General features: G+C 37.7%; 1 protein-coding gene across 3 annotated transcripts in view; it reads left to right on the top strand.

Annotated features, from left to right (window-relative positions):
• CDKL5 (cyclin dependent kinase like 5) overlaps positions 1 to 12,209 on the top strand; it is a 123,779-nt gene that overhangs the window by 35,871 nt on the left and 75,699 nt on the right. The gene's annotated exons all lie outside the window — the stretch shown is intronic.

Raw genomic sequence — 12,209 nt, 5'->3', positions numbered from 1 at the left:
TTTACATTACAGGCAGCTAACTAGATTTCTTCTTTTAAAACAATAAGAAAGCAGGCAGAGAATATAGCCTTTTATTTTACCTTTGTTCAGTATTAACAAAGGAGAAGAGAAGGTGGCTTCTAAAGTTGGGTACTTAATGCAAATTCATTCTCTTGCATAAGCTACAGAGCAATAGAACATAACACTGTCATTAAAACTGACTCATAGCATTCAACAGAAGGTGTGTTTCAAGCTTTAAAAGTGTTAAGAGAATTACTGCAGTCTAGTAAATACCTTGCAGTGGGAAAAAGTACTTGAGCTGCATTTTGTTGTAAAATGTTGCGCAAATTATTTTGGAAGTATTTTGGTTTTTAAAATATCAGACCATGCAACCAGAGAAATAGAGTTATTCTAAACTATAAAGTATTTTAATCAGTTGAGAAACGGATGCAAATAGACTGTGAAATTAATTTAACATCCATATTTGAAATTTCAGCTCACAGTGGACACTCTTTACATTATTTGATTGTTTTTTAGCTCTCTTCATTGTGGCTGTTGGGGAGGATGACTCCTATATATTAGAAAAATCTGTCCAGCAGTAGGTGTTCAGCTCTGTAAATTGGTGTTCTGGTGGGTTATGTTTGGTTGGGGTTTTTGACATATTAGTGGAGGGGAACATAAAATGCGTATCTAGCACCACAAAAAGGCCTAAATGTTAAACTTGAATTTAAATTGGGTTAATATGTGGCTTCAGAAATAAAGGAAGTGGTATAATCCAAAAGAGATTACAAGAATTATTTCTGACTTTTTGTCTGAGCAAATAGCATATCAGCCATTCTATCTGTATTCCAAAGGAAGCTGGAGATTATTCTTTAATGTTACAAAGGCACAAAGAGAGTGGAAAGAAATCATATGCTGTGGTTTAAGCTGTAATCTTGCATGTTGTCTCCCTGCCTGCTGAGCACTGGCTGCTTTGGTTGGATGTGCTGGGTTAGGCCTGGGCTCAGTGTGCTGCTGCTCTGTGATTGCTGCCTCTGATGGGTGAGGAAACATCTTGATGTGCATCCATCTAGATCCTTGATGACCAATGTTTAAGCCTGTCCATATATGTATATGGTTTTGTCCAGCTTACTTGCAAGCGAAAGACAGCTGTTTCATCTTTGATTCAGTCCTTCACCTCAGCATCTCCCTAGCAGCCTTTGTCAGTAGTATAACTGAACTTTGGGAAGTTCTCTTTAACCCTCTGAGACATGTGTGGTATGCCCTATGTTGTTGCCAACCCTCATTGTCTTAGTAGTTTGTACTTTTGCAGGAAGTAAATGACAGTATTTTTCTGGGTGTAGACTTCTGCATTCATATCTCCCAAATTACTTTTATTTCCCTGAATATTAGAAGCCTGTTTGTACAAGAAGTAACTAGATATATAAGAAACAAGTAAGTCAGTTATGCAAATATTGACTTTTAGATGCTGCATGTCTGTATTTTTTTATAAACTAATAAAAATCTCAAATATCATAACGAACTCACTGCTCATGCCTGAAGCATCTTGTCTTTAGAATTTTGTTTTCTTCTTTCATTTCTGAACTTCTCCATATGCCAGCCTTTTACTGTCTTCTCCCATGACTCTGTCGAGTAGCTTACCTTCTCTTCCTCCCTCACCCACCCTTCTTGCCCTTTGCCAGGAGCATTGCCTTCCCTCTTTTTTCCCTTCTCTTTCTTCCACCCTCCACTCTCCATAACTAAACTTGTAAGACTCAAAGGATAGAAAAACACATGAAGGATGAAAATCAGGATTATGAGGTTTTTTTATTACCTTTCTTCTACTAGGTCTGCCAACATTATTTACTGTTTAGATGCATCTCCTTTTTCTCAGGACCTGTTTTTCAGGTCCTCTTTTGGGTCACTTATATATCCAGACATGCTTTTGCTGTCATGGGAATCTCTCATGCAAGAAGCTGTCAGCATAGCAGGAGATGGCTCTGCTTGTCTTGCCATTCTCTGTGGGACAAAGTCCATGGATCTGCCTATTTGTGTTTAAATATTTTTCCATTGATACCTAAACTTCTAATCTGGGTGATTCTTCTCTTTAGATTACAGTGACTAAATTGTAAATAATATTCTTTTACCTTTTTCTTTTTTTTTTTTTTTTTTTTTTTTTGAGATAGTTCAGGCATTCAGTAGTAAACACCTATATTTACTTCAGAGACATTTTTTTCAGATTAATAGTGTGGACAAAAATACTAGTTAAGCAGAGTTCATTGGATATGAATGTTTTACCAATGTATTGATTGTGGTCAGTGAAGGTATTGAGCAAGTACAGACTACATTTGGATTAAGAAAGTTAGTGTAAATGTTTGTACTTTTGATTCTGAGGTTAGTTTCCATGTTATAAGAGATTTAAAATATTTTCCTTTTTTTTTTTTTTCTTTTAACTACAAAATGGAAACCACTAGGCTGAAATTGGAAGAGGAGCTATTACTTCATTAATTTTTTAGAAGTGATTATGGAAGCTGGTGTTGAAGTAACATTGTTTATTATTTAAAAAAATAAAAATAAAAATATCACATCCTGTTTCCAGAAATTAATCAAGTTGCCTCCTAGTTTTTTTGAAGCTTTTTCCTGAGTTTCCTGGTAAGACTTTAATTTATCTTAAGACTCATATTTTACCACAGCAATGCTGTTCATGCAAAGAGCCATCACCATAGCATGGTTTCAAACATTAAATCTTAGTTATTTTATTGCACCACCAGAGGCCTTCAACATTGCAAAAAGTTTCCTCATCAAAGAACTTAACATCTAATTAAAGACAAGACCTAAGAATGCAACTAACAGTTGAAAAAAGCAGGAGAGGAAAAGACAGCAACATCGTCATGATTGTGTCTTTACAATTAGGAGTCTGTGAGGGGTTGACCTTGGCTGTCCGCTGTCACCAAAGTCACTCTGTTTACTCACCTGCTCAGAGCATCACGAAGGGCTGGGGTTGGAAGGGACCTCAGCAATTGTCTTGTTCCCACCCTGTCTCCCCAGGGTCTCTTCAAAACTGAACACCTCCAGCTCTCTCAGCTTGTCTGTAGGAAACGTGCTCCAGCCCTCTGACCGTCTTCGTGTGTCACCTCCTCCGTACCTGCTCTACTGTCTTCACATTTCTCTTGTGCTGAGCACCCCAGACCTGCACAGCAGCACAGCTGGAGTCTCATGAGGCAGACTAGAGTGGCAGAATCCCCTCCCTCCACCTGCAGGCTGGGCTGCTTTTGCTGCAGCCCAGTGTGCCTAGGTTGGCTCATGTCTGGCTTTTCATCCACAGGAACCCCCAAGTCCTTCTCTACAGGGCTGCTCTCAGTGACTTCTTCTCACAGTCCTCTATTCATATCTGGGTTTGCCCTGACCCAGATGGAGCCACCTTGCACTGGGGCTCGTTGGACCTCTTGAGGTTCTCATGGGCCAGCTCCTCAAGTTTTTCCCTCTGGGTCTGATCCCTCTGGATGCCATCTTGTCCTTCCCTTGTGTCAGCTGTACCACTCAGCTTCATGTCATCTGTAAACGTGCTGAGGTGCACTCAATCTCACTGTGTCACTGATAAAGGTATTACAGTGCGCTGGACTCAGGTCAGAGCCCTTAGGAGCACCACTCGTCACCAACTTGCAGCTGGAAGGTGGAGCCATTGACCACAACTCTCTGGCTGCATCCAGCCTTACCTGTGTCCTCAGTTGGACAGGAGAGAAATAGTATAATGAGTATTTATTTTTCTGATGCTTTTGGATGAGATCACCAAATTAAATTTGTGCTTTTGTTTCTTTACTTTTTTTTTTTTCCCTCTACTGGAAAATTGCTTGCACATATTACAAATTTAGTTGGTCACCTTAATATATCTTCCAAAAATGTTTGCAGTAATTTAGCAAGCTGAAGTTCCCCTGCCTGAAGGTGTTCTAGGTGGCTCAGCATGAGGACATCTGTCATGACAACACAAGTCAACACTCTGTTGTACTTTCTCTGCAGTGGATTTGCACTGAAGACAAACTCTGAGTTTTTAGTTTAATGTTCAGGTCCCTCCCTCAGACTTTCTTCAGTACATGATACGTTGCTTCTGCTGTTTCTGTGGTGAGGCATTCCAGAATGCTCTAAGCTTTTATCCTCTGCTTCAAGGAAGCTTATGTTAGTAAGTTGTTACATTAATGACAGTTAACAATTAACAAATAATGTTAACTTATGGGAATTGTTAGTTGCTTGGGGTTTTTGTCACTTCATCGTCTGGAATGTGGATCTTTTTTAATTGAACTTCATCTTATTGTGATGGTCATAACCTCTTAATGCAGTCTGAGCCACTTTGGAGATTAGTCTTCTTGACTTGGGTTTTACTTAATTGATTTATTCACTTCTGTAAGTTTAATGTTTTGTTTTTTTTTTCACCTAGAAAGCATAGCAAAACTCACCTTGAATTTAAACATGATTAGTATTCAGTTAATCTGATAATAGACATCTTAAAAAAGCCCCAGCTATGAAGTGTATAAACACATTGATACACTTTTAGTACTAATCATACTTGGTTAAATTCCTAGCTGGTAAAATTGGAGCAAGTGCCTTGTAATAGAGTTTCACACATTGAAATTTTAGCAATATCTGCAAATTCAGATGAAACTTCATATGGAGGGATGTTTCTATAGATTTTCATTTCTTCAAGTTTTTTTTTTAACACTTTGAGATTGGAATTAGAGTCTTTTTCTAATTAAAAAATAAATCAAACTTAAAATTATTACAAAGTCCTTCAGCACTTCCCCACAAAACCCCATTGTACACCATTTGTCTACCACGTGGTTTAATCACTTCTAATGACTTTTAGTGACAGAAGACCCTATGATAAATCTTTGAGTTGTTTCTTTAAATGTGCTCCTGCACATGTGCTTTTGCATACTAATATGAATTTATTCTTGAAATTACCTGTCTTTGGATATTAGGACCATTAGTTGTTGAGTGGCTCCTTTTTTAAACACTTTTGATGGCATTCTTTTCAGGGTTAATTTTGCATAGAGTAAATCATATTATTTAAATAAAATGTTTCTAATTATTTGCTTGGAAAATGCATGAAGAAGCAATGATAAATAATTTTATAGTGTAATTAGAATATAGTTCTATTCATTAGTATGTATGTTATTTTATTATTAATTTAGTTTACTAAATTTAAAACTTTAGTAACTAAGTTTTGAGGAGCTCTCCTCTCATACTTTTGTTTGTTCTACGTATTTGGTATGCCCTTTTCAAGGAAAAATGGATTTCTTGGTTTTTTGTTTTTGTTTTTTATTTCCTATTTGTTTCAGATAGTGAACCACTCATCTGTGTTTAATTATATGCTTGAAGATTACAAGAAGAGTAGTCATTGCGGTTGTTTTGATCTGCATTGGAATGCCCACAGAATTTAGTTTCAGCATTAGTTTGCTATTTATAAATACTTTTTATTCACCTTTACTTTTCTTTGTTCTTATGAGAAAGATCCATCTCAGCCAAATACAGTGCATAGAGGAACATCTGACTTTTAGAATGTGAATGGGAGTTATTTTTAGAACAATGAAGACAAAACTGGGTTGGAAGGAGGGGGAAACTTTGTCAGATTAGAAGAATTTCAGTCTCACTCAGTCACCAGTATGCTTTGTGTGTGCACGTATGAAAGATTCAGTGGCTGATCCAGTTAAGAATGCATCAGAGGACTTTTCCTGAGGTGGCCAGGTCTTCTGCATCTGTTGTTTTGTCTGCTGCCAGCATGGTAGTGCAGCTCTGCAGGGCTCTCGGGGACTGCTGCCCTTGTGCAGAGGAACCTCGCGGTGCCAGAGGATGCCAGGGACCAGGGAGCGTGATGGACACACTCAGGAGACCCATTCTTCCCACAGCTACCCTGCTGAGCTCAGACTTCAGAGCAGACCTTCAGCTGACTGGCTGCTTCTAGTGCGTCCCCTTCAAGAGAATAAAGTGTACTTTTCATGGACAGGAATGCCCTCTGCCCTCGTGCCTTTTTTTTTTTTTTTTCCCCCTTCTTATTCTTAAGTATGTTTATTTAAACATTGGAATTAAGCCATAAAGTGAGTCCTGATGTGTAGCTGAAAATAGCAGGTTTTTTTGGGTACTCCTAAAGATGAAAAAATGTCTGTAATATTATATTGATGATTCAAAGTCCATGGCAGATTGTCAAAAATAATATGGGACTAAATCATAGGCAACGTGACAAATGAATATAGGATATTATTGGAGACTGGTATTCTGAAAAGAGAGAAGATGAAAATCAAAAACCAACTTCCAAGGAGACCATTACAAATATTGTGTCAGAAAAATAAATATTTCTTCTTTCACAGCAAGCTATTCTGTTACAAAATAAAACCTTCTATTATCTAAAAATAAAAAATTCCCCCTCTTTGCCTAAGAATATATCACTGAGCCAAAGTGTGCTTTTACTTCAACTACAAATGCTGGGCACTTGTATTGGATAGAAATGAAAGTGTAAATTGTCAGGTGCCTTGTGCCAGAAGAAACAGCAAAGGCTTTGGATTTTACAGGTTGCTGTTGAGTGTTACCCTGTGCACACAGATGATTTTTCTTCAGAGCTGCCACAGGTACAGTGAAGCCCACCCAGCATGCACAAGGACCGGCACCAACTGCGTAAGAAGCTGTCACACCCACAATAGACTTACTTGTTAAGGTTCTTACTGGAGAGCAAGACTAAAATGGAAGCAAAATTGTCTTTCCTGTCCTCCTGTTATGACTCATGGGAGCTGCTTTTGTGCTCAGTGCTTTCATAATCAGTCTGCTTATTTGTCAGTATGGTCTTAGAAGCATCCTGCTAAGCACCCACTCTTTTTGAGTTGGCCACAGCTGTTAGGGAAGATCATGAATCCTGTGTTTTAACTCAGAGAAGTGAATTTAGTTCATATATCCAGGATGAGCTGAATTTAGTTTTGAGTCTGTACTTGGATGCAGAAGGAAGAGCACTCACAGTACAAGATAAAACAAACCAAATCATATTTCTGCCCTGGCCTTCAAGCTCAGTTTTCCTTTAGGAATTTAACCAAACAGGTATCTTTAATAGTTGGGAACTGATTCACCCTTTTTCTAGTTGTTTGCTTGCTGCGGGATGGGAACTTTGTTCTTCTCCCATGCACTCCTGGTCCTGTGGCCATGGAGATCTGCTGCCTTTAGTTCAGTTATGTGATGATGCCTTCCCTTGATGTGTAATCATTCAGGTGCACTTGCAGGTTTCAGTATATCAACAGCTATTAAAAAACCCAAAACCAAAAAATCCCAAGCAAATTCTCCAAAAACCAGCAAGAGTGAAGTCAGGGTCCAATGCTGATATTAGCAGTGTCTAGAAAAGCTTTCTGGGGCTGAATTTTAAAATCTGTGAGCCTGTGCAAGGAACCTTGGTGTTTCGCTTTTACATAATTTGTTAAAGTTTGACAATTTTCTAAATTTTGTATTTATTTTCACCAGCTGCTCCTTTCATTCCTAATTTTTTCTTATGAGCAGAGGAGGATAGATTGAAGCTTAGAGTATGAAAAATGAGTTGCTAGAATTGTTAAGTTCTTGTTGCTTTTTATCTCTACAGCTTTTTCTTTTTTCAACTTCCTCGTTGTGGATTTCTTCATATTGTGAAGTCTTGACAGCTCTTTCTCCAGAATCTTGTCTCATTTAGAAGGTCTACTGTCCCTCTGTAAAATGGAAAAATAAAGTGGTAGCTTTTTTCCAAATTAAGGAGTGAGACTGGTACAATGTCACTAGCAGTATGATTGTATTATTTTTCTCTTCATTCCTTAAGTCAGAATGTTACTGCTAGCTTCCTCTTTACAGCTTCTCATGTACTGTATTTTTTATTCCTGGTCAGTAATTCTTCATAATAATCCTGACTTTTTCCTCTGGATCAATAAATCCAGAAAAAAATCCCAGCTATTTTCTTTACCCTGTCAGTTGTTAATACTGCAATAACACTGAATTGGGTGCTTGTAACTCTAAATTTTTCCTGGAAAACCCCAATGAATAGAGCTCCATGTATAAAGGTGCTGAATGATGCATCATTGCTAACAGAAGTGGTTAATGCTTCTTTCATCTGTGTACCTTGTTTGACAGAAGACATGCCAGGGTGTGGATTAATGCATAACCATCAAAGACAGATGGTATGGTGTAAGTCCTTCACATTTGTGTACAGACCCACTGGTTTGTTAGAGCACAGAGGAAAATGTAAACCAGCCTCTATAAATTCCTAGTTGTGTCCTCTTGGTGAGTAAACATAATAAATAAATAAATAAACAGATCAAGTTTACTTCTTGTTTTAGAGGAGCAAGAGGGGTCTATTATCTGCTGGGAAGAAGTTTGTTTAAAAGCTCATGGATGACTTTGAAGTCAATTAGAAGTTTGAAACTAAGTTCAGCAGAATGCAGGTTGTGTTCTTTCTGTCAAGACAAATGAAATTTACTGAATACTTGATATGCAAGACACAGATTTACAAATTTAACTGTATTTCTAGAACAGTTTTATTTATCTACATTTTGTGAAGGCAAACATCTATACATGTGTTTCATAAGTCTCACTGTCCCTGTTAAAATCTAACTATGTGAAAAGTGCTTCTCCTCTCCACACAGGTATTCATGATTATGAAATAAAGAATAGCATTTCTACTTACGATTTGAGGCTTTGGATAGAGTGTTTAAGTCTGATGCTTTTGGATGATGCACTAGAATTCTTAATGGTCTTGAAGGGAAAAGGAGTTGTGAAATAGCTAGGGTTTTTCCTCACTGTTTTAATTTCAATTCAAACTATCAGGTACCATAATGCTGTAGTATTCTGTATGCTCATTTAAAAAATGTTGGTCTGTTTTCTTGGTTTTACATATAAGCCTGACGTGCTATTGCAAAACAGTTACTTTTGTGTTAAAGTCTCACACTGTTACACTTCTTGATTAAATAAAACTAATTTTTTCTCGTTCATCTCATGACATCTCATTTTGCTGAGTTGGCTCTGTGTTTTGTAGAACATCATGGTAATGTTGAGAACATCTCAGAGATCTGCTGGCTTAATTCATAAATTGTTGAAGTGCTGTGAATCTGGCTGCCTTAGAAAGAGATATTAGGAGAATGCTATGTCCCTACTGTGAGAGCCTTTGAGAGGTAAATGATGGCCTTATTTCCACTTCTGCAAGGGTTATTCTAGCCAATTTAGGAAAGCAGGCTAGTGTTGCACTCAGTGTAAAGAATGAAATTGTGGCAGCTATTAGGTTTTCCTTGTTATTAGTTAAGGTTTTCCTTGCTTTCCAGTGTTCAGCTTGAAAGAATCCAGCCTGTCCTCACTAAGTCACAGAATAAAGTAATTCTTGCTATGGTTAACTTTGTTGAGATCACCTTTTTGTTTAAAACTTCTAGGTGTTTTTTCTTGTTTTGGTTATTACAGTTACTCACTGATATTTATAAGACTCTGTCATTCATGGGTCTAGCTAGTCTGACATCACTAATATTTGAATTATGGCCCAGTTCAAGGTAAAAGAGTTGTGACAAAAGTTGTTTGGGTATGAATCTGTACTAATGCTGCATTCCACTAGTCATCTTTCACGAGTTTTCCTTTCCATTTCAAGATTAGGTTCTCATAAAGATTCTGCCACAGCAGAATGGGGCACAAAGCTGCCTGGAGCTAGTGCAAAAGGGGTGGGTCTCTCCAGTGCAGCTTTCTTTTGGGAGTCCCCCTGTATGCATCCGTGTTACCTGTGATGTCAGTCAGTCATGCACTTTGGGGAGAATTAGGGAAGCTGGTTTGTGTGTTTCTTTGGGCTAGTTGAAGTGTGTCACTAATGGTGAGTGAACATCAATAAGTGAGTTGACAGGGTTTTTACCTTTAAGGAATTACATGCAAATGCTTCTCTAGGTGCCATGAATCCAGGGGTATCAGGGGATCAGCTTTCTGTGGCTCTTCTAATGAAGTGAAAAGGGAAGCTGGTATGTGATGAGCGGGGAGAAGATGTATAGTAATGAATTTCATACAATGTTAGGAGTTAGAAGGGACCTTAAAGATCATCTTCTCCCAACCCCCCTGCCCTGGTCAGGGACACCTCCCACTGGACAGGATGCTCAAAGCCTTATCCAACCTGGCCTTTCATACTGCTGGGGTTGGGGATCCACAACCTCCCTAGCTGGGGGATTTCAGAAAGGAAGATGAGCTACTTGCAAGTCTAACCCTTATTCCCAATAAAAAGCTAGAATTCATACTGAATAAATTTGGAGAACTGAAAATAAAAAATAAAAACAGTGGATCACAAGCTGCAGGCCTGTATAGCTTCAAGTAGTTTTTCAAGAGAAATTTAAAAATTATGAATGAGCAACAAAGGAAACTGCATCTAAACTTCTTGAGTTTTTGGTACATTATCTCCTGTCTCTTCACTGTTTCATGATATACCTGGGAAGTATTATGTACACTGTAAGGCAGAATGAGAGTGTACAATGATAAAATTAGCAGATAAGTAATCCATTTGTCACAAACTAATTTCTGGAAGGACTTGTCAGTGAATAATGTTGGGGCCTGAAGTAACAGATTTGGTGATACTACTGAATAGTGCTAATAGAAAACAATATATGTTTTCTGATTTTTCTTTCTGGCAGGTAATTCTGCTATTCTGAATTTGGCTGACCAGTTTTGTTGTGTCTTGCTTACATTGTGGTGGCATTAATGGTTGTTTCAAGGTCTCTGTAGCAGTATTTCTGTCACTCAGCTGCAGCATGGGGACAGTCAGCTGCGCCCTGTGCCTGGCACCAGCCTGTTTCAGTAGAAAGCTGAAGCAGCTCAGTGTTCTCTGTTCTTATGCTGATGGGTGCGACTGAGCAGATGCTCCTGTTTTTCCAGGACCTCTTTTTTTTTAGTTCGTTACTGTAACCAGAAAGTCTGGACAAACAGCAGAAAGGCTTTTGTGAGAAGGAGATGCCAAATGAAATAGGAGGAGAACATACGGAAGGGAGAGGAAAGAGTATTTTGTACAATTCAGAAGTGAAGAAAAAAGTGATTAATTAAAACAGTAAATTAAAACACTGAAATAATTAATAAAGGACTGGACAGCTTTTTCTAAAAAACAAAAGCAAACCAGAAAACCCTAACTATCCCTTTGGTTTGTAACTCTGCTTTATTTTCAAATTACTGTGGTTGGTTAACACTGGAGTTGCTTCTAAAATAACAATCCTTCCCCACATGATCTGCCTGTGGCTTGCTGAAGAAAATGTTATTGTGATTCCCCTCTACCCCTGGGTTGCCCTTTTGTTGTGAGTGACCTGGTCAACGCTGGGCTTTGGGCCAGCAGCCCTGGTTTATAGTGAGACCCCTTTGTGTGAGCTGAACCCAGCATTATTGGGTCACACTCACCCATTACACATAATTAAACGTATTCACTTCCATCCTGCTATCTTGTACTTCATGAGTAGTTCTGTCCTTGAATCACTGAATTGTAAAGATGTTATATTTCCAATTTATGGTGAAACCATTTTAGGGGTTTTTTTTTGCCCAGAATTGAATGTGGGATATATATGCCTTTAATATTATGGGAGCAAATGCAGTCTGAATTAGTAAAACCAAACTTTGATGGGTTTTGTTTATTGAACTTCTAATAGGATAACAGTGAAGTGGTGAGCCTATAACAGGCCAAAAACCTTTTTCTTTACCTTGTGTATAGTTGCTTAATTTGAAAAATTACTTCAGTATTTAGCGAGCATGGAAAAAACCCTTTGTAAACATTTTATTTCTGTTTATCACATTTCTTAAATAAGCTGATAATGGAAGTAATTTTTAAATCTCATTTCTAGTCTAACAAATTAATTTCATTTATTTTTTTTTTTAATAATCACAGAAAAGAGTAGTAGAAAGCTATTTTCTGCTGTAGTGCTCTTTCTGCTATATCCTTTTCATCATTACAGTGGATAAATAAGAAATTAACTTAGCAAAATTAGTTTTTATACCTAGCTATCAACATACACCAAGCATACCATAAATAATTATAAGCTTATTTTTTCTTATTGAGGTAGTTCCTCTCAACATTTTAGTTTGCTTCCATTCTGTAGAATATTGTTTTATGCCAGTAAGTTATTATTGTAATAGACATCCTGTGTATGGGATTACAAGACCAGCTGTTGTGTCAGATGTATGGTCTCAATAGGTTCCATCCATTACACCGGCTGCTAAGCTCTCCTGATCACAAAATGTGGAAGTAAATTAATTGTCTCTTAAAA

Source organism: Pseudopodoces humilis, chromosome 2 (assembly GCF_049639895.1).
Source record: "Pseudopodoces humilis isolate 2021_Gansu_Grassland_sample_001 chromosome 2, ASM4963989v1, whole genome shotgun sequence".
In the NCBI taxonomy this organism is placed as follows: Eukaryota; Metazoa; Chordata; class Aves; order Passeriformes; family Paridae; genus Pseudopodoces; species Pseudopodoces humilis.
The sequence above is the reverse complement of the archived record's forward strand: the minus strand, read 5'-3'. Positions and strand labels throughout refer to the sequence as shown.